The sequence below is a fragment of the Pinus tabuliformis genome, chromosome 5_2 (assembly GCF_031772625.1).
Source record: "Pinus tabuliformis cultivar Carrire ecotype Pingquan chromosome 5_2, CPIR1, whole genome shotgun sequence".
NCBI lineage: Eukaryota > Viridiplantae > Streptophyta > Pinopsida > Pinales > Pinaceae > Pinus > Pinus tabuliformis.
Window position 1 is genome coordinate 849,372,545 of NC_142306.1, and position 26,762 is coordinate 849,399,306.

Sequence of the window (26,762 nt, forward strand, 5' to 3'; positions counted from 1 at the left end):
TTCCTATCTCTATGACTAATTTGCATCAAAGTGTGTGAGATAACAAAGAGAACTCATGTAGTCATGCCAAGCACTTGAATTCACAAAGGTAGGGTTTAGAACATACCTGGAGGTCCTACGTTTGAAGTAGATCTTGTAGGGTCCGAACCCTCTGCTTCTTCCAAGATGTGCAAATGTGCAAATTAGTCATAGCGATAGGAAGATATCACCAAATTCAAAGTACACGCGCATATATATATATATATATATATATATATATATATATATATATATATATATATCATCATCATCATCATCATCATCATAGACATCACAAAAAATGCAATTTGGGAACAAGACATTAGTCTCTTTATTAACTGAAAGCACAAGGAGGCTACAACCTGATCCAAGCCAAAATTACTGATGAAATCTTCATCTGGATCATTCTAGCCTAAGCCATCGAAAACTTCCTCTCCAATATATGCAAGAAGATGCTAGATAAGGATGTTCAACATCTCTCCAAGGAAACGAGGGTTTCCTGAAGACTCGCATGAGAAAATATAGGCCTGATCTAGCGAAAATTTGGCATAATGATGATACTTGTCATTATGAAAGAATTAGGGCTACTCAAGGGGTGTATTTATACCACCTCAAACTAGTTAAATTAGTTAGGCTACGAGCTCCTGTAGGTGGGATTTCGGTAAACTCGTAACCCTTCATGATTTTTTTTTTCAAATTTTAAAAATGTGTACGAGGTATTATTTTTAGGAATCACATATGTACACACTTTTAGATCAGACAGAGTCGTGTATGGATTTTGAAAAATACTTTTTGAGATAAAGTTAGGTCTGCAAGGGAAGGGAGTTGCCCGGGCCATATAAGAGCATCTTATATATAGGAGTGTTAAAATATGTTATAACAAATGCCCCCTAATGCATGAGGTTAGAAGGGGGACCGATGGATGAAATGCATTAAGTGTAAAGAGAGGAGTCATTCAAATAGCTCAGGAGGAGATCACCAGATTCCTGTCTGTCAAATATATGTGGAAGGAGTCAGAAAGAAAACTCATATATGAGACGGGCATACCCATGCTCATAGATAGTAAAGCATGTTTGTTGGTCAAGTATAAAATAGATCCATGATGTATACATAAGTGTGATAATGATCATAATAATACATAGTGGAACATCAGATCATAGTCGTGAAAGAACACAACAATGTTCTGCCTCAATATCATATAGGAGGATATATGTACAATAGATGTTGTATAACTAATCCCCACAAAAGCACCAAGCCATGTAGATGGCGTAGTGGTACTGCAAAAAACTCAAGTGAAAACATATAAGATGTTGCTTAAAAATGTGAAACATATAAGTGTAGGTGTCGTTGGCAGAAAACTGAAGAAATTGTCAAGTGATCTGAGATGTTGGTATAACCTGAGGTCTTCACCGACCGTAGATGGTACATTTCGACACAATGCGAATAAATGAGTTGAAGTTGACCATGTGAGAAATCATTTGATCATTGTTCATTGATGTATATCATTAACAAACGTGAAACAACTCACCAATAATGAAAACGAGTGCCAAGGTACCCCAGTACAATCTAACAAGTATGAATAATGGAGTTGAAGTTAAACACTTGAAAAATTCTATCACTCAAGAAACATTGATGTATTCCCATTGTCGATAGCGAAATAGTTTGCTATTGATGACTACAAACCCTAAGGTACTAATAAAAGGACTCTAGATCTTGTTTCCAGAGAAATGAGTTAGATTCGATTCCATAGGCGATTCATGTAGGGCCTTCCATTGTTGTAATAATTTTTGCTCAAGAGGTTCTGGATCAAAATGGTGGAAAGTAGATTCAATGAGATCACATAACTGCTCAAGTGAGTGCACACTATCGATAGGCAGACTCCAGCACCACCGTAGTGAGGATTCAAAAAGTGTGTATGCAGGCAACAGGATAGCCTCTTCATCAAATCATTCATATGCATTTTCAATCATTACAAAGAAGTCTTGTAAGTGCATAGGCCAAGCCACTTCGCCTTCACCATCAAACATGAATTCGGACAAGAAATTAGAAAACTCCCTCGTGATGTCAAGAGATTCGACATGCGAAAAACATCGCAGAGGGATGAGTGTGACAGAATCCATGATAGATGTGAAAAGATTCAAAACGGGATGAGAGGACACAACTTGTCATCAGGCCCTCCTTCTAGCATCATAAATGTTGACAGTGTTGGACCCACCAACATGTCAGGGGATCTCCCCAGTAAGAATTCCCAACTAGACCTTAGACCATTTGGTGTAGAACTCCTAGTAGTGGGTCGTACGGTATTCCATTGACCGCAGTTGCGCGTAGAGGCAAGTAAGATGTCCTTGTTGGTATCAAGGGTGTGCCATGCATAGCAAGTCAAGGAAAGTGCATGCATGGTTCTAACACACGGAAAGTGGGGTGAGTGCGTTGCTTGGAAACCTATGAAAGCACACGGCTTGGAAGGGAACACACAAGTGAAGATGTATCACAAACTGGAAAGCAAGTAAGCTAACAATCCAAAGTGCTGGTTAAGCCAACAACATATGTAAGTGAGATTCATACATACTTATACAGAAAGAGTCCATACATGCATGCGTAAGAAAATAGATACATATATCATTACAGTAACCAAGATAGCTGAAATACAATAACAACATATGCATGAAATTTTATATTAAGAAGAGAAAGCTCCAATCATACAGTACAACCATGACCAACCACTAGTCCCGGTAGCGGAACGTTACATTCACCGCCGCATGCTCCTCCAAAGAGTTGTACTAGCTCTGCATTGAGGAGACACCAAGGCTCGTTACAATACTCTCCAAACTTTCTCTAAGATACTCCTATCAGAAGCTTGGCTCACCAAAATCTTATACAATGAATTATGAGGTACTATATATAGAAAAGGGTGGGGTGGCCCTTGCCATTCCCCTTTGTGACTGTTCATCTACCCTCATGACTCTTCAACTACTCTATGACTATTACATTCAGCTATCGACACTTGAACTTCCACTTGACAAGACATTACATACAATCTGCACATGTACCCATGTGATACAAAATAGGTTTGAGAAAGCCATGCAAGACATCACTATGACTCGAAAAACTATGGGAAGACAAACTCGTCGACATCTTCATGATGGTAAATGATGGCAAACTGATGCCAAGCTTGGTATTTTGTGATGGTGTCCATGTACCCTGTGGTGACATCTTTCTGGAAACGAACTATTGCCTCTGTTGCATCTGGGTACACTGCTTTGCCTTCTCTGTCCAACTCGTCTAATAATATGTGCATTATTGTCTTGAGTATGGTCGGATCAACGACATACTGATGCATAGTGTCTGCATTGATCGCCAAGTTTGCACTGGTGGTTATGTGTATCAACTCGTCAAAGAATGAGTCTAGCTCTAGTCGAACTTGTGCCTTTGTCTTTGCCTCGGCGAGTGTCCCAATAGATGGGATCGCATGTGTGCACACAACAACATCCATGCTTCTGAATACTCGTGCAATGGAAGCTTGCAAACTAGTGATGAGCTGCAGGAGTTCTTCATAGTTTTGGATCTAACTCTAGATGCATGCCTTCAACTCAACCACTCTGGGCTTCATCATCTTGGGCAAGTGTAACGAGGCTCCCTTGTATCTCATTGTCCATGTTTGCATGTAATCGACAATAGCATGCAAGTTTGACAAGATATGTGCTCTCCTAGCACATCGCTGCTACCAACCATTGAGATGGATCACTGCCTTATGCATGATACCAAACCTGGAATACAATTCCCACATGACCATCTCAAGGGATGATACTTCATCTAGTATCGCCTTCTTCAACTTTACTCGAGGAGGTGTTGTAACCAGTTCTCCTCCCTCCTTGGTTATCTGTAACTCCTTAGCCATTCGCTCGTTCTTTGCTATCAAGAAGTGAACACTCGAGCTAGTGGCTTCGACATATTCTCTGGTAGCATCGGCCAATGCTATTGGATGCTTGCGCACAACAGATATGATCACTCATTCCCCAAACTTCGCAGGAGATGTGTGGTCATCTGGAGTAGACACTCTGCATTATTGCACAACTCTATGCTATGAATTGTTGAATGATATGTTCTGCATCTCTTCTTTTAGATTGTCTCCAAGGATCTCAGTATCTCCTTGGTCGCTTGGGACCTACTCTACTTCTGGATCTGGTGAAGCCGATGGATTGACCTCTTGGTGGTAAGGAATGAGTTCGATGTCTTGCTCTAACTCTAGCTGCTCCATCTCTGTATCCATCTTCTCAAGTACTCGTTCAATATCTTGAGCAAAGTCCTACTCCTGCAACTGTTCGCCCTGTTTGCTTTGCGCCAGCTGCACAAATGAGTCTACCACCTGTATGGGCACAGTTTCATAAATTTGTGAATGTTTCACCCCTTTCTATATTTTTCCCTGCTATGCTTCCTTCTCTTGTCTGCGCAGCACCTGTTCCTTCCGGAGTTGCTCCTTCAACTCTTGCAAGTCCTTCACTGTTTCCTCCATCCTCTATTTTTCTCTCTGTCTTTGCATGATCCTCTTGTCACGTTGTTGCCTCTTTGCCTCTATTGCCAAATCTTCTTTCTCCACAAGTGGGTCTACTCTAAACTTGTAGCTTTGTTTTGCCTCTGTGTTGTTGTCAATCTTTCTCTAGCCTTTGTCATGCACCGATATGTTTACGTATGTTGTTGTCACTGCTGGTGCCCTCCTAGATGCTGCTTCGCGCTACTCTGCTAACAATTCCACAGTGATGCCGATGGGTTCATTGGACCTAGAGAAGCTATGACAATATCTCCATGGGTCTTCCTAAACCCAATAACACACCTCGTGGATCCATAGAAATTGCACTCTCGCGCAGTGACCCTTCACAAAGCAATGTGGGTCATACTGATTGAAGATTTTGGTGCTAAAAGTAAATTTCTTGAACTCTTCTGTCTCGGCATCTACATGCTTGAGATTTCGTATCTCATGCAACCTGATCCGTAGTGGAAGAGTGGGCCAACGTTCCTTTTTCTTCTAATGTAGCCTAGGTGACAGTCTGGTTGAGATGTGGTACAATAATTCTTGGATGACGAGCTTGTCCATGGCAAGCTTCGTAAAAAATGTGGAGGCTTCTCTACGTCGTACATCCGTATGAAGGTGCCAAAATGTGAGGCATACCAATCCACTATGTCGATCAGTGCCTCCGTTACTGCCTTCGACATGCAAGGTGGATCCTGCTCAAATATCATCTTGTACACTGGTATGACAAAATGGTCTGACAACTATGTGATGATCCTACGGAAGCAGCATTCAGAAAACATTTTACAATAATTGTTGACAGAGGTTTCTGTTGATGTCCATGCCCACTTCAAGCCCGGGAACTGCTGACGGGAACAAATTGCATCCAAGATGTAAGCAGACATGTAGATTTCTACTTGCTGACCTTTGGGCAGATGCCGAGCTCCTGTTATCTGTTCCTTCAGCTTGTGAGCCAACTTGCCAGATCAATTGCATGCTTTCCCTTCACTTGCCAGTTGGTCCAACACGATTGCCCAACTTTGCGGGAAGGCCTACGTTCTCTCTTGGCCATACAAGAGACATGCAACGATGACCAAGTACTGATATGGCTTCTGTAGTATCTTTGTCTTGTAAATCTCGTTGGGTGTCATCCTGAATTTGGCTGGTTCCTTCACCCAGTTCTTTGAGATATCCCTGGAGTTAGCATTGCTGTTGGGTATGTTGAAGGGTGTCTCCATGGTGATAATTGGCTTCGGAAAGTGGTACATATGTTGATAGTCCTATACCCTGAAGGTAGCAATCATTGTCCCACTGACACTGTTTAACACCACCGTCTTGGGATTAGTGTGTGAGACGATCCAATGTATCATGTCTGTGCATGGGAATGCAAGATACCTGCATGCAGTCCGGTACAAGCCAGACTTGTGAATGTTCAGATAGACTTTGCAGTCTTCGAGATCTTCCCCAAATGTGCCCAAAAATGCATCATTTACCTCCTGCCATTTCATCTTGATGACTTTGTCTACTATCAGCTTGGTGTCTTCGTATATCAACAAACTCATAAACACTCGCTCAACTGCTTCTCCAGTTATGCTTCCATCGGTGTCCTTTGACCCTGCTCTCTTGGAGGCAATTAAACCTGAAATTCTTAGAGACGGACAAACACCTGCTATATCTGGAGACATGGCGACATGCATGGAAAGAAATATGTTAGTTAAAACAAAAGCAATCTTGAGGAATGACATGCAACATACCGGGTAACTGCTGGTAAGGATTGCAGAATTTTCACTAGGAGGTCGAGAGACCGACTGTCGAAACTGCACAAAAGGCAGCCCATGTAATAGCCCTTGTGAAAATTCCATGTAATAAATGTTAAAAACAATAACCACGGATGACTGGGACATGTATTCCAAGCTGAATGATGGGTGAGACATCCTAGGGGGTGTTCATTTGGTTGTTTATGGCTAAGGAAATTGACAAAGGAAATGGCTAAGGCATTAAAGAGGCAAAAAGGTATTTTGGCACATTTATTTATGAAAATAATGGAAATTAGGAGAAAAGGAAGGTGAAAGGTCACATTTTGCATGTGAGGAGGAAATTGAAGGAAAATAATGGAAAATGAAGAAAATAGAGGCCTAATTAATAAAAAGGCTTATGAGGATCAGTGGGAAAGACTTGATTAGTTTAGCTTTGGAGATCTCTCATTATTCTCTCTCTCTCTCTCATATTCTTGGAGACTTAGAGTTTTCTTGGAACACTCTTGGACGGTGTGGAATACTTGGATTCTTGGAGCAAGAAGGCAAAGGAAGAACATGAAAGCACAAGAAGGCTTCAGCATCAACAACTACATCAGATTTGCTTGCAGGCATCAAGTTGCATGTATGATTTATTCACTAGTTTTGACATGCATGGCACATGCATGTGGTTTCTTGGTTGTGATCTATCATTGGTATGGAGGATTGCCTATATAGACAGTGGATTTCCTAGCCTAGCCATTTCCTGGATAGCCATGGTGATTGTGGGTTTACTTTCATTGCTTTGTTTTGATTGGTTCTCATTTTTCCTTAGCTTGGGTTGAGTTATTAGTCATGGAAGCCCTCATTGAACAAACGCTCTAAAAGCCCTGTAACACCTTGGGTTGAGCTACTAGTCCTAAAATCCCTGGTTGGAAAAATGCTCTGGAAGCCCTTGGCGAGTTGAGTTACTAGTCCTGGAAGCTTTGGTTGGACAAACGCTCTGGAAGCCCTATATAAGTTGTGGGTTGAGTTACTAGTTCTAGAAGCCTTGGTTGGACAAATGCTCTGGAAGCCCTGGAAGGCTTGGATGGAGACCAATCTGATGATGGTTTTTGGTGATGTCCGACTGTGAGGTGGAATCACTGTTTAATGGGTTGAGGTGGGTGGCCTCTGGAAGCCCTAGATGAGTTTTGATTGATGTGTTCTATGAGATCCCACATTCATGCTTGGAATATGGCATGGGGGTGATTGGCTGAAGAGAGACTTGGCTCATCCAATCTATGGTCAGGTGGAACGTGGTAGTCCCATATCCAGTTGGTTTATTTCCATTTATTAATGAAAAATTCATTCCCTTGATTCCATGTATTGATGTATATATGGATTTTGATGGCTGATATGTTTATTGTATTTATGTTCCAATTATGTTGTTTATTAGCACATTTACCCTGGAGGTTGTTAGAGAGTGGTATCAGAGCATGGTTCAAACACTTTGACTGGATGGGCTCTATCATAGGTAAAATGAAGAACAAAGATTAGATTTTAGACATTTCTCTCATATTTGTTATAACTTTTCTTCTGTGGAATATTAGAAGTCTAAAATTTGTCCATACTGAAGGTAAATCCCACTGATAAAGTGGTAAAATTTTCAAATATTGGTTCACAATACTTTAGGAATTATGATCTAAGGAAGATGACCTTCCTAAATGCACCTTTAAATAGGTCACGTTGGAATTTCTGCAATAACTTTTCTTTTGTAGGCTTTTAGAAGCTGAAATATCGTCCACATTGAGGGGAAATACCAATTATTATGTGGTCGAAATTTAAAGTATTGGGTCGCAATATTTAAGGAGATATGAGCAGAGGGAGTTGAGCCATCTGAATGCTCCTATAATGAGGTCTCAAACAGGTCACGCTGACATTTTTGTTATAACTTTTATTCTGAGCACTCTCAAGAGCTGAAATTTTTTTCCACAATGAGAGGAAATCTCGCTTATATTGTGATGAAAATTTTAGACATTTATTCACTATATTTTAGGAGATATGACCAGTGTAAATCGAGCTTTCTGGATACTCCTAGAATTGTGCACCAAATAGGATTGTGTTGGTATTTTGTTATAAATTTTCAACTATGAAATGTCAGAAGTTGCAACTTGAACCATAGTGAGGGATAGTACCACTAATCATATGGTTCAATTTCCATAACTTGTACTACTACAGTTTAATATATATGCATTGAATCATTCACTATATTAGTTTGCATGCAAAGTGTTTGAGGAAATGCTTAAATGGTTCAATGATTAATTGCATACAAACTGTTTGATAAAATGCCCCAATGAGTATGTTGTTTGTGGTTGGGGATAGTATTGATGTGTAATAGTATTTCGGAAGTTGATATATTCTTACTTGTATGCAAATAGTTTTCTATATTAGTTTGCATGTAAAGTGTTTGAATAAATGCTTACATGCAAATGTAATAGTATGGTAGTTGTTTGTGGAAACTGTAAAAGTATGGTAATTGTTTGAAGAAAATGTTATTTTTTTTGGATGGGATAGTATCGTAGTATGATAATATGGATGTAGCTAATCTATGCCTATTTTCATGCAAATAATTTGAAGAGTTTCATGTAGGGAATTTGAAAGTTTGCATGCAAGGAATTTGAAAAGTTGCATGTAAGGAAATGGAAAAGTGGCATGATTTTAGTTATGATGTTACAAGTGGAATAAGTGCAATATTTTTGACTTAGTCTCATACAAATGTATGAGAAACAAAAATAAATTTCATTTCAAGTATGCTTAAATTTAATAGATATTTGGAGATCCCATTTCCATAATTGGATATTGGAGATCAGACCATTATAGTAGCTTCCTCCTTCAACCTTAGTGTGGACCATGGATAGTAAGGGGGGTATGCTTATAGGTTGTTAGTATTGGTGAAAGTTGATTTCAAATTAATAGACACGATGTCATGATTTTTGCAACATGAGACTGACTGTATATGAATTATATGTCACTTACATGTTGATTTCATGATACCTACTTGCGTCCCTGTACGTTAGGTTACATTTTTTAATATTTTGATTACATGTATCAGTCTTGTAGGTTGATTACAAGAATTTATCACTTATGTTTGACTACATGCATTTATGTGTAGGTGTAGTTGAATTTGCATTGCTTATGCATATTGTTGGTTGCATGTGGCAATGTGTACAATGGAGTAATGGTTGTTGTTATGCATGTATGGTCGTGGATATGATTATGCATGTGTAGTAGGTCAAACATGCCTTGTGGAGTCATTGTATGTAATTGAGGTCATCATAGTGCTATTGGATGTTATGATGCTAATGTGTTGGCTGGATAGAGCAAGGGATGCAGATCATCATAATGAGGTTGCAACATTGGACTTTGGGGTAAGAGAAAATCGTTATACATGTATTGTATGTTTGACATGCCGGTATGTAAGTTAAATATTTTTATATGCATTAGGTTTATGTGCATGTCTTTTGATGCTATGGTTACATTCATGATAGATGTTGGTTGATTAGTGTAGTTATATGCACATGTGTCGGATAGTCAAGAATGATAGTAACTTGTAGTTGTATGCATTGATATTGTTGTTTTATATTATATAACCCAATGATTATGCTATATGTTGTTGATGAGTATGTTATAGGTTAACTTGTTGATTGTTATATGATAGTTAGTTTGACGATTCGGTTTTATGTTGTTGATGAGCATGATATATAGCTTATTATTGTTATGTGCTATTAACTTGATCATTAGGGTTACTTCATTGAGATCTTGATGTTGTAATTTGGATTGGTCATATGTGTGATGGTTATGTTCACTGCATTGAAGATATTGATGTTATATGTATTGTGCTAACCTGGTTTTACCTATGCAGATGGTTATGGTTGCGAAAATTAGGTATGAGCTGACATATTTGTGATATGGTGTCGTACTAATCTAAATTGATCATACATATGTGATTGTTATGCATGAATGACAAATGCTTATGAGCGTATGACGTGAACATGTTAGTTAGTTAGTGTTAGGGATATCATGATTTATGTTTGAGTTGATATGTTGTGAATTTGTATCACGCTAACCTAGCTTTATTGTGTAGACAAGATAGCCTCCCCTAATATACATTAAGGTATGAGTTTTCCTATGTCGTATATTTGGTGCTTGGTTGTTTGATTATGACATCTATTCGGTGTTTGAGTGTTTGGTGCCTAGTTGATTTATTTAACATGGTATGTTTGCAAGTGGTTGAATGATTGATGAATTGCTTAATATGAGTGTGTGTTCAAATGATTTTGTTTTAAGATGATTGTACCAACATGTATGTGTTGAGACAGTTGATATTTACTTGAATATAGTTGATAGTTGTAGCATTATGTCTAACGACTATGGATTATGACATGATTGTTTGTAAAAGTTGATTTCAAATTTATAAATATGATTGTCTTGATATTTGGAACATGTGGTTGACATGTGTGAGCATGATGCAGGGAGTTGCATGGCTAGAGAGGCTACCATGAAATCTTGAAGAAGGCTTAGGTTGAGCTTTCCTTGGGAACCATGGGGATTGAGTCATGGTGTTTGTTTTTAGCCTTGTGATTTTTGTCTTTTATGAATTGTTGATCTTGATTTGTGGCTTTGTTTATGTCTAGTGTATGGCCATACCACTTTGTTTGCAGAGTCATGTTGTTATTGGTTTTTATGGTCTTCTTCTTGTTTGTTTCTTGTCTTGCCTTTTTTATGTTTTGAGTCTTTGGAATTGGTTGGGAAAGAGGAAAGTTGATGGAAATCGGGAGAGATTTGTGGTACCCAACCAATGATATAAGACCCATATGAAGCTCTGTGCATGAGTAAGCACAACGGAAGGTAAGACTATGACAATTGGTTGGACTGGTTGGGTCCATTGTGCTAAATGGATAGTAGCAGTGCAGACACAAGAAATGTAACCAGAAAAGGTAAAGTAAATGGATCAGTGGTGTCATATGCTTTGGATATGTTGGGAACTATTTCTCTCAATTCTTATGCATAAATAAGGAAGTTCTCTTAACCTAGACCTTATGTTATCTGGTAATTATTTTATGATCATGATTATGTTGAAGTTTATATATATATGTATACATGTATGAATGTATGTCATTGTCTGACAGGATCACGATTGTTTTATGCTGACATTTGTATATGTATGTGTGTATCCATGTATCTATGCTACTATATAACAGGGTTGTCAGGGATCATTCTTGTCGAGGAATGATTGCTTATGCAGGAGAACAACATGAAGAGGTTCCTGGTCTTACGAGGAATCAATTGGGAAGAGTAATCACGACAAATATACGAGGTCAGTATCATGTGGATATGATTGGGTATTGTATACTTGTATTATGCCTATGTCTATGTTATAACAGGTAATGTTGAAGGATACATCAACAAAGTGAAAGTAGTGTGGTCTGCGGCATGCTAGGATAAGCATGGATGAGATACTGAAAGCAAGGTTTCTTGGTAAGGAAAGTGTGGTTTTGGATGTGTGGTACTATTGTTAAGCATACGTTGTATATGTTGTACATGTTGCATCTATGATGTGTGCACTTGTGGTGTTTTGTATACATAGCATGTGTACATGTTATTTATGCAATGTTATGTAAAGGATGGTACAAATAGGGTTGTGAGAATATTGCATATGGGGTGTTGTATACATATTGTATTGTCTTCATGACGTATATGTGGTGTGTGTGCATATGGTGCTCTGTGCATGTTGGATATGCAGTGATGTGTACGGATGATGCTATGTACATATTAGATATGTAGTGATATGTACACTTGGTGTTGCGTGCACATTGTACATATGGTGCTATGTACATATGGTGTTGTGTGGATGATTATACAAGTGGTGTCGTGAGCATGTGGTTCCGTGTACATATTGTGCATAGGGTGCTACGAGCATGCGGTGCTATGTACATGTCGTGCATGTGATGCTATGTACATATAGTGTCACATACACATCGTGCATGTGGTACTGTGTACATGTGGTATTGTGTTCACATTGTACATTGGTGTAGTGTACATGTGGCATTGTGTACACGTTGTGCAGGTGACGCCATGTACATGTGATGTTGTGAACATGTTGTGCAGGTGGTGCAGTGTATAGGTGGTGTTGTGTACATGTTGTACATATGGTATTGGTGTACGTGTGGTATTATGTGCATATCATTGATGTTATGTTATGGGCATGTGGTATTATGCATCATGTAGTCATGGTATTGCGGCGTGTGTACCCGTTGTGTAGTACGCTGTGTAGGTACATGCATTGGGTGGTATTTCACATCTAGTATAGATGGATGCATTGTATTGTATACACTGGGTGTAGGTGTATGTGTTGTATGTTAGGTGTAGATGCATGTATTGCATAGTGTGGTATGTCGTGTGGTTGTATGTGCGTGACGCACACTATGTGTCTATGCACATGGTTGAGGATAATTCACTGGGTGTTTGTTGAGTGTAGAAACCAATCGAGAGTGCGTATGGAACAAAGAAAAAGGTAGAAGCTAAGGATTGAGGAAAGGATAAGTATCGTCATTTTATTTCAATTTTATTATGCATGTGATTTATGACTATGGTATATGATGGTTACATGTGATCTATGATTTTGATTTATGATGGTTACATGTCATTTATGATTTTGATGGTTATGTTTGAGCTAACCTGATGTCATATTTTTATACATGTTGACTTGGTAAAATATGTTAGTTTGACTTGTTGTGAGAGGAAGTGAACATGATTGCAAATGTACCGTATTGACAAGCTACCAATGAGGTATGATGTGAATTTATTTTAATTTATTTTAAAACAGATCGAAGTTATGTGCGTGGTATAGGAATCATGAACATGCCCAGTTGGGTAGTTGAAATCAACTACCAGAATTAGCAGCTTGATATGGTAGTTGCTTTATGATGGTTTAGTATTTGATTTATGTTGCTTTAGTATATGCTTTATGGTGATTGATATATGCTTTATGATGGTTGACATATGCTTTATGATGATTTGATATGTGTTTTATGTTGGTTGATAGATGCTATATGATGTTTTGATATATGCCTTATGATGTTTTGATAAATGCTATATGATGATAATTGTATGATTGATATGTGTTTGGTATATGATTTGGCATATGTTTTGGTATATATATTTTGATGATGTTGTTGTATGTACACTCGTGTATGGATGTAAATACCATAACGAGATGTGTTATAAAGCTCCACTATGTGGTATGGGTGTTATGTTATTATGCTATCATGATGTTATGATGTCATATGAGTTTTCTTAAGCAGAAGGATCATTGTAAATACCGTAATGAGTTGTGTTATAAAGCTCCACTATGCGATACGTTGTCGTGTCGTTATGATGTTATGTCTTGAGTAGATCTTTCATTATAAATACTTCATCAAGATGGGTTATAAAGCTCCATGAGTAGTATGTCTTCTTTCAGCACACTGTTGAGTTATATGTGTGATTGAACACCGAGGATGGTCTTCCCACAAGGGGGAGGGTTCTGTAACAGCCCTGGCGAAAATTCCATGTAATAAATGTTAAAAACAATAACCACAGATGACTAGGACATGTATTCCAAGCTGAATGGTGGGCAGGACATCCTAGGGCGTGTTCATTTGGTTGTTTATGGCTAAGGAAATTGGCAAAGGCAATGGCTAAGGCATTAAAGAGGCAAAAAAGGTATTTTGGCACATTTATTTATGAAAATAATGGAAATTATGAGAAAAGGAAGGTGAAAGGTCACATTTTTCATGTGAGGAGAAAATTGAAGGAAAATAATGGAAAATGAAGAAAATAGAGGCCTCATTAATAAAAAGGCTTATGAGGATCAGTGGGCAAGACTTGATCAGTTTAGCTTTGGAGCTCTCTCATTATTCTCTCTCTCTCTCTCTCATACTCTTGGAGACTTAGAGTTTTCTTGGAACACTCTTGGAGGGTGTGTCATACTTGGATTCTTGAAGCAAGAAGGCAAAGGAAGAACATGAAAGCATAAGAAGGCATCGACATCAACAACTACATCAGATTTGATTGCAGGTATCAAGTTGCATGTATGATTGATTCACTAGTTTTGACATGCATGTGGTTTCTTGGTTGTGATCTATCATTGTCATGGAGGATTTCATGGATTGAAAGTGGATTTCCTAGCCTAGCCATTTCCTGGATAACCATGGTGATTGTGGTTTACTTTCATTGCTTTGTTTTGGTTGGTTCTCATGTTTCCTTATCTTGGGTTGAGTTATTAGTCCTGGAAGCCTTGGTTGAACAAATGCTCTGGAAGCCCTGTAACAGCTTGGGTTGAGTTACTAGTCCTGGAATCCCCGGTTGGAAAAACGCTTTGGAAGCCCCTGGCGGGTTGAGTTACTAGTCCTGGAAGCCTTGGTTGGACAAGTTCTCTGGAAGCCCTGTATAAGTTGTGGCTTGAGTTACTAGTTTCGTAAGCCTTGGTTGGACAAACGCTCTGGAAGCTCTAGAAGGCTTGGATGGAGACCAATCTGATGATGGTTTTTGGTGATGTCCGACCATGAGGTGGAATCACTATTTGATGGGTTGAGGTGGGTGGCCTCTGGAAGCCCTAGATGAGTTTTGATTGATGTGTTCTATGAGATCCCACATTCATTCTTGGAATATGGAATGTGGGTGATTAGCTGAAGAGAAACTTAGCTCAGCCAATCTATGGTCGGGTGGAACGTGATAGTCCCATGTCTGGTTGGTTTATTCCATTTATTAACGAAAAATTCATTCCCTTGATTTTCATGTGAAAATGTATTGATGTATATATGGATTTTGATGGCTGATATGTTTATTGTAATTCTCTTCCTATTATGTTATTTATATGCACATTTACCCCAAAGGTTGTTACAGCCCGAACTATTGAGAGGCTGGTTGACTGCTGGAACTGCGTAATGCACAATCCAGACTAATCTGTTGGGTGCTGAGATTGTGCAATGCACAATTCAGTTGGCAAGTGATGCAGGCTTAGGGATTACATTACGCAATTTTCTGGACCAATAGACACTACCTCTCAGACTTTCGCAAAGCAAGACTAGAGGACATTGTCTAGCTAGATTTGCATATTTTATGGGAGGAAGACAAAGCCTTCCCTCTCAGAATTGTGCAATGTTGTCCAAGCAAGGCAGACTCTCAGCCAAGGTTGCCTAGATCCACCGACGGGCAACTGAAAGCATATGAAGATGTGAGTGCATTGAGATACTAAGTGTAAGCATGAGTGAATGATCATGCATGCAAACAATGAATGCAAGATTCAGAAAATGGAAAAACATGCATGTGTGTGAAACGAGTTGCCAAATCGAGAACTGTTCATGCAAAATAATGTCATGCATGCGAAAATAGGGAGATGCAAACAAAAACTGAAATGGTGCGTGTATAGGCTAACATGCATGCAAACAACAACAAGCATTCACAAAAGTCAAGCAAACAACACTGACACAAGCCAAAACAAAAAAAGTGACAGAAATGTTGTAAAAGACAAGTAAAGCGAACTTACCCAGAAATAGCTGAGCTGGATGTGCTGAAGACTCCTGGATGTGTTGTGGGATGTCATAGATCTAATATCAATGTGAAGAATGAGATCTGAAGCGTCGAATAAATAAGTTTGAGGCTCATGACGTGCATGCCACAAATTTAGGAAAAGGTGACACTTGGAGGAAATTTTCTAAAGCGATCTCTGCATGTAACCTCTAGTTACTAAAAATAGATCCCTAAAATCTAGGGATTCTTTTTGCATGTTGCTTTTTTCTATTTTGGGAAGAAGCAACCCATGCAAGCAAGTCAAGTTTTTTAGGTCCCGGGTAGAACCAGTCAACCTAAAGGCACATGCAATAGCTTGCTTGACTGAGAGGGATTTTTGTACAATTTCTGGGAGGAGCTGGGCTGGCTGTCCATAGGGATTGCACAATTTATGGGAGGAGCATGTGACTGTTGCCCAGAATTGCACAGTTTCTGGGCTTAGCTACAGTGCTAGGCCAAATTGCGTAATTTTCCTGATGAAGGTTGTTTGACTGTATTACGCAATTTCTAGTCCCAATAGATTTGCACAATTTCTGGAGGGAAGGTTGGCTCCCCTCCAGAATTGTGCAATTTTCTGAGGGAACTGCTCAACCAGCAGCTGGCCCAAGTTCGGAATAGTTGTTTGTGAGGGGAATGAAGAAAAATGACATGAACAGGCTGGCAAGTTGTTGAAAAAACAATGAAGCCTATGTACTTGACAGTGCGAGACATGCTGCTAAGGATGGTTGGTAGGGAGGCTCCAAAACAAAGCTAAGGCAAAATTTCGGAGCGTGGTTGTAGCCGCTACAACAACTCTTTAAAAGTGCAATTTTCCTTTATAATTTTTCTCCCATTCTCACCATGTAAAAGCTTGCTTTTCCTACACCAAGTTGCACCCCATTTATATATTAAAAAATTTATATTCTCACAATGTAAAAGTTTTCATTTCCTAGACTGAGTTGTTTAGTACCTACCTCTTATGCAAAAAGTAGACAACCCTTACGGGGTGACATAACATAGTTATATTAAGTTCATGATTTAAGCACCACAACCTTGTGGAGAGGGAATCAAATTGCTAATAGTCTTTTGGTACATGATAACATAGTTTTATGAAAAAAGGAGACGACAACAATTAAATAATTAAACAATAAAAAATATTCTCATTAATAAAATGTATTAATGGAAACATGTGAAAAACATTATTATTAGAGAAACACATTGTTATTACAAATAATATAACAATGAATAGAAAGGAAACAATGAATGATTATAGGTTAATAAATATTTATTGTTAAAAATAGTATGATAATGAATGGAAAGAAAATATTAATTATGGAAAAAATCATATATTTGATTTTTTTGGATAACTAATTTATGAGTACATTTTTTTAAACAATTTTTAATTCTAAAAAATTGATTTTAAACTAGATAAAATTAGTTATTCACCAATAAAAAATTAGAAATTCAAATTTTAAAAATTCAAAAAATAATTTTCAATTTCTAAAAAAATGAAAATAAAACATTAATTATGGAAAAATTCATACATTTAATTTTTTTGGAAAATAAAATAACAATTATGGGAAAAATCATATATTTGATTTTTTTATATAATTAATTTATGGGTACATTTTTTAAACAATTTTTAAATCTAAAAAAATGATTTTAAACCACACAAAATTCGTCATTCCCCAGTGAAAAATTAGAAATTCAAATTTTAAAAATTCAAAAAATAATTTTCAATTTGGTTTTAGAATTTTTGGCAATATCATGAATTGCTTGTGAATTTTAGTTATACAAAATTGTGAATTTTAGTTGTTTAAAAATAATTTTTGAATCCATTGCATTTTTGAATGCATAAATATATACAACACTATAAAAAATCCCAAAAACACTAGAAATTTAGTTATACAAAATTGTGAATTTTAGTTGTTTAAAATACATTTTTGAAGGCATAAATAGATTCAACACTATAAAAAAAATCCCCCAAGACACTAGAATTCTAGCTCAAACTTACAATTCCAAGAAATCCCCATTAAATTTCAAATAAAATTGATTGGAAAACAAAAAAGAAATGACAAAAAAAATGTTTAAAAAAATGTTTTATAAGTAAGAATGTATTTAAATAAAATGTTTTAAGTAAAGTCTCCATAACACTACTAAAACATCAAAAATTAAATGTAATATATTATATGATTATATATATAAATAATTATTAAAATATTAATATTCTAATAAACTTAAAAAGTTAAATAAAATATAAGCAATTCCTTTTTGAATAACTTTTAGATTGTGAATTTGTGATTGACCATCCTTTGAGTTCGTATCATGCATCAAATAAACACATGAATGCAGATACCAAAATATTACAGACATATTTTCGTTGCACAAAATAAACACAATGAAAAGCTTCTAGGTCTTCTAGATATGATCAAAATAATTAATAGGAAATATTAGTCTCTTTTCAAAACAAATTCATTAGAGTGAGAAATGCTCTCACAACAAATTACATTTGAAATATGAACATTAAATAGAAACATAATTAATTTAAGCATTCAAAGATAATCCAAAATTGAAATAAATCATTATGCATGAATATTCATTTCAATTATAAAACTAAAATAAGTATGCTAACATTCATGTGAAAAAATAATTTGTTAATCATGATTCTCAAATTCAATGGAAACATGGATGCATATAATAATATACTACACACAAATATCCGATACAACAGAATGAGATTGAGATTGGAAAAACAATTCCTTCAAATTATCAAAATTCAACTAATATAAGAATCTTGTGACTCATGACCCTTTTCTCCTTGAAGATAATCAAATATTTGTTTAAAATGACACTAGAGTTGAACTCTTAACCACATGTAATTGAAATACCTCCACTACATAATTAACCACACCCATGAGTGGAAATGTAGGAGAAGCATTTTAAAATTTGACTTAGAGATAAAATTCGCATACATTGTTTCTTGAAATTTGTCCTCTTAGCTATTATGAAAGAGTCACCATTATTTTTAAAAGAGAGATGTATTACATCCAAATGTTATTTTAGGTGTGACACAGCACACCAAAATTTTTAGGTCATTTGAAATGGCACATGATTACATTTTTCACATGCAAAGTTTAAAGGGCCACAACAAAGCATAGTTTCCATTGTTTCCATTTTTGCACCAAAATTCTTTTTCCCTATATTGTGTTACACATAAAATATTTTTCCATGTGTCATATCACATCTAAAATCACTTTTTCCATGACACAATATGCATGACACCAAATTTATCTTTATTTTCGCACAACATGTATAACATATTATTAATTTATGGTGGTAAGATTACTCGAAAGTTTATTTTTGTGTGACACATCACATTGCATTTAAAATTTCTTTCCATGTGAAACATTGAATCACTTAAAAAATTCTCCATTTTCACATTGCACTTCCTCAAGTTTTTCTTCATTGTCAAAAAAGGAAATTTCTAAAATAACTTCTTTTCATTTTTTATTTGTCACAAACTTTCCATCTCTATGACATGTCACATGTGACTGACATTTCCTCCTTTGTGGCGTATCAGACCAAATGTTATTTTCGTGTGATGTGTTGCATCCAAATGTATTGGCAGTACGTTTATTTGACGTTTGATATGATAGGTTTTAAAAATTTTAAAAGTTTTTCTAAAATGCAAAAGGATATTTTTGAATATATATAATTCTCATTAGATCATTCGCTAATGAAAACTCCAAATCTAACCAAACAATTCTTCTATTTGGCTCCCAAATTTAACTAACTAGCATTTGATAGCTATGCACTCCTTCCAATGACCTCATAGGTTTTTTTTCCTTGCATTTATTTTATATACTTAAGGAGCTAATTATACGGGTGAGGAGATGGAACTTATTTTTTCAAATTAATGAAATGCCTTGATGTAATGATGAGTAGGCTTCGTTGTTTTTATGGTGGACAAACTCCTTGAGCCTAAATAACAAATCAATGGGTGGGAACCCATGGCCACATATCTCAACCCTCTACCATTTGTTTGGGGACATACCAAAGGATTATGATGAAACATGACCCAATGTGAGAATGATCCCTACAACAACCAAGTTCTTGTTTCCTTTTTTTCATAATTTTCTTGTTGTGCCAAATAACCTCTATTTTTTAACATATTGGCTTGGCTATTATGCATGTTTAGAAATGGTGCATGATTGCACAAAGTTTTAATTACACGATGATATTGGATCAATCTTATCATGTCTTATGGGATTACCAACTATCTATACTACTAGTAATCAAGTTACCTTGTATCCAGAAATTCTGAGGAAGAAGAATGAAAGGTCCATGAGGGTTAACATGGTACTTTTACCCTCATTGTTAGCTTAAGTGTGTGAGGTTTGGGTTGAATTTCCTAAAAAATAAGCGAGTTTTTATACATAACTCCTTTATCAAAACTACACAAGAACAATAATAAAATGCTACCACTTAACCATAATAACGCTAATATAAATCTTAAGAGTGTATTATTTCAAATATATTCCAAGAAATTGTTAGTGTAAGGATTTAATTTGGCATGTAAGAGCACAAAATTATCAACTCATAGGTTCTTGAAATCTTCCAAAAATTATTCCATCTCATAAGACAAGTTTTCAATGATTTTTTATGCAACCACTCACTCTCGACTCTACTAATCAACTCAAAGGCCATGGAGTTTAATATCCAATTTCTTCTACAAAATTCACAACTTAGATATTAGATTAGACATGTAAAAATAAATATTTGTATCCTAGAGGTTTTTAATTTCTTCCAAAAAATTTACATATGGAAAAATATCTTAACCTAATCAAAAGCACACCGACTAACCAATCAACCTCAACCTCCACCTCCCTCCTACAATTATAATGAAACATCATAACCAAAAAAACATATAAAAAAACAAAATGTACAAAATTATATATAGAAATACAAAAACTATAATAAATTCAAACAATTTATCACCTTATAGTTATTATAAATATTGAAAAGATATAATTAAAAAGATTATTCTTCTCTATATCATTGATGAATAACAATCCTTATTTGCAAGCAATGATATGTCCACTTATCTCTTTTCCTATGCCTTTTTCAAATATAAGATTGATATTTTTACATCATTGGTATTATGACAAAAAAAAATGTAATTAAGCTCATAATGGATCACATTGACAAGTATATCATATTTATTAATTTATACCTAAGATAGACCTCTAATCCCCCTAGCATGACTTAGAAATTGGAGATGACTTAGAAACTGGAAATTACATGTAAATAGATGGGTATAACATGTGTCAAAAGTTCATTCTTGACAATCATTGAAACAAATCATGGAGGTTAAAATCTAAGTGAAAGGATTAACTCTCTTAGCCGGAAGTGTGTGAAAACCAATTAGTTAAGAAAATATTTTTTCAACTTATCCTTAATTTAAGGTTTATTAAAACCAATCAAGTTAAGAAAATATTTCTTTAACTTGTCTCTAATTTGAGGTTTATTAATTTAACTTTGGGTATTTGATAAAGTTAAAAATGCATGCCTCTTTATTTTGGATTTTTATCTTTCAATAACTTCTTCATATATTAATATTCTCTACTTTAAAATCTCTAATAATTTTTTTTGTTCTTCCCTCACACCTCATGAAACTCCCAAATATGTGCATTAATCGTTCCTCCTCCTTGAGAGCTAATTTTGTATTTCCTACACTAAGTTCTACCCAATTTATATATTACAGAATGTATAATAAAAGAAATAAAACCATAATATATTTATGCATATTTGTAATTCATTTAAAATGAAATTTAAGTATATGGTTAAGATTTATTATTCAATTATTATTTATTATTTTAAGTTAGGTATTTTGCATTATGTCAAATGAGAATTACATAGACCAAAAAAATTTATGTTGCTAGTTTATCTGAAGGGAAACTAGACCAATAACATAAGTTCCGAGTCTTAAGATTATTAAGACCTCATCTAACTAGAGCATCTTGTAAATAAAAAATTATAAAAATAGCCTAGTTGTGCCAAACTCTTCACATACATAGACATGGGAAAACAAAAAGATCTACTAGCCCTCCAAGCAAACAAACCAGTGAGTCATAACAATTATTGTGCAAAATCTCTAGGAATTCACATTGGCTGGTCTTTATCCTCATCCTAGGAGAAAGAGATGTTGGCTAATCTCGTGGCTAGATTGGTTAGCTTATGGTCTATTATACTCTCCGCTAAGACCTCTTGTACCTCCCTATGTTGCTTGGAATATTAAAATGTTGTTTAACCTTGTGCAGGTTTCTAGGATGATTGATGACGTGATGAGAGCACATGTCAAATCTAGTGAGTTGGCATCATATCAAGGCGTGGAGAGAATACCTGCTTCTTAGCACCCTCCTTGAAAATATTATTTGCGATAATTTTTATTATTTGTTATATAACCTCTTAGTCTTAATTCTTTTTTCATGTCCTTTTTCATAATATTCTTCTTTCATGTCCTTTTTCATAATATTTAAACTTTAAACCTAATAAAAAATAAACATCACATAAACCAATAAATTTACACCTCATAATCTTATTATTTAATTAATTAATTTCAGTACTTTCTTATATATTACAGGGTTGTTTATTTATTTTCTCTACATAATTAATAATTAAATAAAAAATTACTAGGAATGTTTTTGACTTTTGTTGCAATCGGACTCTAGAATTTTGGCAAGATATAAATGTTTTTTTTCTTTTGAATTCGACTCTGATCAATTTTGGCAAGATAATGAATTTAGTTCGGCAAGATTTTCTAGGGTTAAACCACACTAACATTATATCCGGATGAAGGAGATAAGAAAATAGTAAAAATACATAAAACAAAAATTGAACTGAACCACTCATGGATAATTTTATTATTATAATAATAATAATAATTAATGTTCGCTAACGAAGAAATTGTCTATTGAACTTAGAAAGTAAATGACAGAAGGCCCATTGTTCTCCAACATGGAGTGACAAAAATTATGAAAAGGAAATTACATATATATAGCAGCTAATGCAGATATCGTGATGTTATATCTGTGCATATTTGAAGCCATTACATCCTCGCCATCCTCGCCATCATTGTGTGACTGCCATCCAGGGATGGATTTTGACGGGCATTTTGCCCGTAACAAGTTATTTTAACCGTAGTTGATGGTCAGAAATATTTAAAACCCGTTTTCCTGGATGTGTTTGGAATGGTTCAAGACGTATTTTTGATGGTTAACTTTTTGTTGAAACCGTTTTTAATACCAACCAATTTACGAAAGAAAGAAAGCGGAAGCAAAGGTACTAGATTGAGTTGTCGGACGCTTGTTCTCGTTGATATGGCCACTCGTCCGGCCTCCAGCAACGTTTGTGGTGTTGTTATCTAAGATTCATACCATAATTTCAATTTTGAATATATTTAAACTAAAATATTTATATAAATAATGATAAAAATTAGTGTTTTTAATCAATATAAGGAGGTTTATTAGTTTTTATTTAAAACTATATTTTTAAAATTTAATATTTATATTAAAAAATAATTATGATTTTAATTGAATTTATTATAAGAGAATTATTTTCTTTTAAATTGTACATAAAAAAGTGCACTTTAATTTATATATGAAAGGGTTTTTTTCACTATGTCATACAATTTCAAGTAAGATAATTTTTTTATTTTTTTTTGAATGTATAAATAGATTTAGTAGTCTAAAAAATAAAAATCTATGTCAAATTTCAACTAAAATTAACCAAAAAAACATGCAAAAAAGTAATTTCATGGATAAGAAATAATTTAACTACTAATAATAATGATTCTAACATATTTAGATGGACTTTCCTAAATTAAATAATCAATAAAACAACATACTTCAATTAAATGGGGATATTTTTTAAATATTGTATTTGAGTAATGAAATTTTCATTTAATAGATTGGTTTCGATATAAATACTATTTTTTTTGTTATCATTTATACGTTTTGAGAAAATGAAGATTTCCTTCTTTTCTAAAATATTTGTGAAGAAAGCACTCTCTAATATGGTAGAGAAGTTATAATTTGCTTTATAACATTTGATTTAGTCAAAATAAAATTAAATAATTAATTAACAACAAATTATAATTAATAATTAAACTAATTTAGATCCATCTTAAATGGGGATCTACCAAGTGGCCAAAAACTTCAAATCCAAAAATTCTCTTATTATAATATTTGAAAGGAAGATAATTCAATTATAAAAACAATAATTATTTATTATTCTAATATATTTGTTTTAATCTAAACTAAATTTATATTGTTTTAAGTTTATTAATGTTACATAATATAAAGTAGTCACATTATGCTTAATCCATATTTGAATATATTATAGAGTGTCCCTTGATTTGTTTAGGTGCAAACAAGAGTATACAAATCCTTTCAAATCTTATTTCCCCAACATTTTAAAAAATATATATTTATTTTAATCTCAAACTTATTAAACATAGATAATGATTAAAAATATAAAGAATCCAAAGCATAAACATTTGTATGACAAAATAAATTTGAAGTCCAACACGATATCAATATAATTAAGCTTAAAGTATTGCATTTTTATGTAAAATTAATCTTAAAAGAATAAAGTTCTATAATAGTGAAGGCCACCACACGACATATTGGAGACTGAGATGTTGATTTTTTTTTATCCATTTGCATCTCATATAGGTAGGTGCCCCACATCTTGCCAACCTTTTTAACAATGCAATAAAATATAGCATCTCTCTTTATGCTTCTCAAGATGCATTTAAATATGAGCATATTCTTATGCACATATATCCAATCCCCCTCTTTCTTTGGATGTAACGCATAGCTTATGGACAACTTGAGACCAATGGAATTTAGAAACTTGTATGTTGTGACATCAATTTGGTGTAATTGGATTTTGGAGTAAACCATTATTTGGAATAGTATGTATATGTATCAACTAATAATTTGTTGTCAAATGAATTTCACTTATTAGATGGATCTAAAAACTGGACGTTGGTGGTATGTTATGGTAAGTACTCTACCTAGGACTAATTATATACTTTTAATTAAAAAAATAAACATGTTTCAAATGTTCAACAATTTTTGTTGAAACCTCCATAATTTTAGTTGTCAAAGTATTATATTTTTAAAATATTTAATTTTTAGTTGATATGCCTACAAGTTAGATTAAAGTGTATAATCTCTAAATAATACACCAAGGTGAAAATTATTTTTAATTTTCAATAAAACTCTTTTGCCTAAAAGCATAAGCTAGTTAGATACAATATTGTATTCAATGTCACTTTAATACAAGTTGGTTTTTTTTATTTTTATATATTGATTTCACTACATTTTAGTGATAAATAGAAGGAAGGATTTTATCAGAGCATGTTTTTTCCACATTTAATACTTATAAGTGTTTTCTCTCTAAGAATGTAATAATATGGGAAATCAGATAACATGATGTTAAGAGATCTACAATGTCCATTTATTATAATTTTAGTCTTTTAATTTTTAAAAGGTTCAAATGCTATGCATTCAATCTTATTAACATTAGTGTATATCCCATGATCTAAAGCAATGCTAAAATATATAAGGTAAAATGTACTTTATCTTTAGATCCGCTAGTACATATTAGATTAAGCAAATCATATTAATTAATCTACTTTCGAGTTTTTATTGATAACATTCAATAGTTTTACTATGTTTGTCATCTTATATGTCCTATAAGATATCCTTAGTCATATCTCATATATACAAATGCTATGGCATGTTCGGGGCAAGGACATTTGATTTCAAGTTCCAAAAAAATTATTGTGAGTGTTCCATGCAATTTCAAACCAAGATTCAAGATTTAATAAGTCATTTGTTTGTTATGGTCATTTTGTTTTATTCCTTATGGTAAATATGTGAAAACTTTAACATAATTATGTTATTTAAGGGTAATTTTTTAATCAAGCTTTTATTGGTGAAGGGTTAATTTTTTGTAAGAACATCATTCTTGAAGGGCAAAATTTTAAACATAACGTTTCTTGACGGGGAGCATAAAAATCCAAAAGATCAAAAAAAATTGTATGACGGGCAAAAGAAAATCCAAATTCCAACCCTGCTGCCATCCCTCACAGCCAAACACAGCCAAACCTGATTGGTGATGTTGAAGAAACCCTTTCCCGTGTAACCTGGCCACAGTGTCAGCCAAACACTTGTTTATAGGCGTAAATGATTGTCCAAGATCCTTCAGCTTCTGATTGGAGAACTTGTATGGCTGCTTCCTTGGATTTTTTTCATCTGAACACCTGTGTGCATTAAGTTGGCTTCATTTAATATAGGTATTTATGGACCTAGCTTAGTTTGAACATAAATATATAGAGGTTAGTGGGTGCATACTTGGTAGGGAGGGGACAGCGAGGGCATAGTTTGGCCAACATGTGGACTAGCTCTCCTCGGTGCAAGTTGCATTGTGCACATAAATATCTATGGCAACGTGTTGAGGGCGACTAAAATGTGAGCCTCTGCCACATCCCTCACATCCACATATGCCTGAGTTAAGTTTGCATACGTTTTGGCTGACCCTGATCACCATCATGTTTCATAACTATTATATCATAAATCCATGAAGTCTATTACAAACCGACGAATTATAAGATATATAAAAACATTACCCACCTGTTAAGTATTTCATGATATGAGCAGTGCTAGGGTTCATGGCGGAATGCAACAAGGGACACAAAACCAGGCCGGGATTAATCACCACCAACTCTAAATTCCTTCTCTTTGCAATATCCCATGCAGATTTTTCAGCCAAGGTTTTTGCATAGCAATACCAATTCTGTAATGCACGAGACAGGCCAATCAATTAGTGGTCCATGATTTGTATAACCTTTATCTTAATAG